This window comes from Pinus tabuliformis, chromosome 8, assembly GCF_031772625.1.
Source record: "Pinus tabuliformis cultivar Carrire ecotype Pingquan chromosome 8, CPIR1, whole genome shotgun sequence".
Classification (NCBI taxonomy): domain Eukaryota; kingdom Viridiplantae; phylum Streptophyta; class Pinopsida; order Pinales; family Pinaceae; genus Pinus; species Pinus tabuliformis.
Window position 1 is genome coordinate 215,472,723 of NC_142294.1, and position 3,249 is coordinate 215,475,971.

Consider the following 3,249-nt stretch of genomic DNA (forward strand, 5'->3'; position numbering starts at 1 on the left):
AGGTTGTGTTTCACGGGCATTCTTGGAGTTAACAAAAAAAAGGGTCGTTTCAAATATGTCCAAGAGAACTGACACTCATCCATTATGAACTAGGTGGCCACCTCCCTGTGAGGAATTATACAGTATCTGATTATGTAGGACAGAGAGATTCAAATGGATAGAGGCAAGGGAACCAGAAAGCCGGGAAGCGGAAACGAACAGTCAGGAAAGTAGATTGGATTTAAAGCCATGTGGAATAATGACGGAGATGGATTGTTTTGGCCTCAACATGATGTTGAATCAGATGATATTTAGTATTGATGTGCTTCATTCGATCACGAAACTTTGGGTTCTTGGCCAACTTTATTGCAGAGGTATTGTCAATCATGAGTGGAGTTGATTGTACTTGTTTTACCTGCAAATCTTCAAGAATTTTCTTGAGCCACACAATTTCTTTTGTTGCTTCAGCTGCTACCACGTATTCTTCTTCTGTTGTGGAATCTACTGGAGCTGATTGTTTGCGTGATCTACAGGATACAGCTCCTGATCTAAGACTCATAGCATATCCTGAAGTAGATACCCCAATTTCTTTGTCTCCATCGAAGTCTGAACTAGAGTATCCAATCAAGCTGAAGTCATCCACCCGTTTATACTTGATTCCAAAGTCTCAAGTTCCCTTCAAGTACCTTAGAAATTTTTTTGTAGCAAACCAATCTCCCTCACAAGGCTTTTGCATAAACCTGGAGAGGATTCCAACGAAAAAAAAAATGTCAGGTCTGGTAGTGGTTAGGTAGTTGAGACTTCCTACAAGCTGTCTATACTTTGTTGCATCCTCAAATTCTTTTCCTTCAATAGATGTGAGCTTTAAGTTTTGTTCCATTGGAGTAGTAAGGGGATTGCACTCTGTCATGCCAAACCTATTCAACAGATCTCCAATGTATTTCTTTTGAGAAAGAAATATGGACTTTGGATGTTGGGTTACTTCAATGCCAAGATAGTAATGAACATAGCCCAAATCAGTCATTTCAAAACTTTTCCCCAATTCCTTCTTTATGGATGCAATGTAGCTTTCATTGTTCCTTGTCATCAAAAGATCATCTACATATACCACAAGATATACAATTGTTTCTCCAACTTTCTTGACAACTAAAGTTGCATCATCAAGATCAAAATGTTTGAAATTGAGTTTCAGAAGATGCTCAGTTAGTTTTTCAGACCAGGCTCGCAGTGCTTGTTTGAGGCCATACAAGGGCTTCACAAGTTTGCATACTTTATGTTCATGTCTTTTCATAGCAAATCCTTTAGGCTGGGACATAAAAACATTCTCCTTTAGATCTCCATTCAAGAAAGCAGTTTTTACATCCATTTGATGGACTTTCCACCCGTTCTGAGCTACTAGTGCAAAGAGTTTCTGGATGGTAGCCCATTTTGCTGTGGGTGAAAAAGTATCCTCATAATCGACCCCTTCCTTCTGTGCAAAACCTTTTGCCACAAGTCTAGCTTTGTGCTTGTCAAGTGAGCCATCAACTTTATACTTGTTCTTGTAGACCCACTTGCAGCCAATTGGTTTGGTTCCTAATGGAGGATCAACCAGCTTCCAAGTGTTGTTCTTTATGAGGGCATCATACTCATTTTTCATCACTTATTTCCATTCATCATGAGAAGTAGATTCTTTGAAGGAAGTTGGTTCAAAATCTGTAGACAAGTTCAATTCACAATCATAAGAAACATCCATATTAACAGGTGAATTAAAGTCATCTACATCAGCTCCATTTTGTCGGTTTGAATTTCTGGTACGTGTCTTTCCAACTTCATCAGGATGAACACTTTCAAGTGTCTTTGTCACCCACTTTGGGGGACCTTTTTTAGATGGACCAAGCTGCTTCGTTGATTGAGTTGGGACTGAATCAAGATTGAGTCCCCCAATTCTATCAATCACATCACTTAAAGCATCATCCATTGTTGTAGTTTCATGCGGGGGAGAGTTTTCTTCAAAAGAAGATTCCACATGTTGATCTAGTATAGGAATCCCCCCTTCATGATGTGGAATCTAATTATCAAATTCTTGAAATGATTTTTCTTTTGCGAATCTATCCAAGCGATCAAGTTGCCGCTCAACAACATTGTCAGTTTTGGATGATTCAAGGAAAATTACATCTCTAGATACAACAAAATTCTTATTTACTTCATCATAGAGGTGGTATGCTTTGGAGGTGTTTGAATACCCCAGGAAGATACACTTATGACTTCTATCACCGAGTTTGTTTCTATGTACCTTTGGTATCAAGGTATGCAGGTGGAACCAAAAACCCTGAGATGTTTTACCGAAGGAACATGTCCATACCACATTTCATAAGGAGTCTTGTTTCTTATAGCATTAGATGGACATCTATTCTTTATATATGTAGCACATAGAACAACATCAGCCCAAAACATTATCTTTACATTTTTGAGGAAAAGCATGGATCGTACCATATTTAAGATTGTCCTATTCATTCTTTCAGCTACACCATTCTGTTGGGGATTATAAGGCACGGTTTTTTGATGTTTGATCCCATGTTGGCAGAGATAGTTTTCAAATTCATTTGATGTGTATTATTTTCCATTATCAGTCCGAATAAACCCAATATGAGATTGTGCATCATTTTCAATCCATTTATGAAAATTCTTGAATGTTTGAAAAGCATCAGATTTGTTCTTCAACAAATAAACCCAACACATTCTGGTGTAGTCATCAATAAATGTCATGATATATTTATTTCCATTTGTAGAAGGAACAAGCATTGGACCACATAAATCTGAATGAATGAGTTCAAGCTTCCTATGTGCTCTTGAATGTGAATCATGAAAAGACTGTTTGCTATGCTTTCCTAGAATGCAAGCATCACATTGCTTAAGTTTCCTAGGAATTGTAGGCAAACCAGCAAGACCATTTTTCTTCAATAAGTGGAGACTGTCATAGTACAAATGTCCAAATCTAGCATGCCATAATAAACTTGATGGAAGTGTACCTTCTTCATGATGAGAATTGTATGAGAAATATTGTGCATGAGCAGAGGTTCCTTGCAGTTTGAGAAGCCTTTCTTTTTCTATTCCCCTCATGACAAGTGAGTGGTCAGATGCTTTTCTTACCTCAAGCTTGCCATCAAACATATGAATGGAGTGACCTTGCTGGTGGATGCGGAACAAGGACAACAAGTTTCTTTTCAGCTGTGGGAGATATATAACATTATCCAGAAGAAAGTATGGAACACCAGGCAGTTTAAGCCT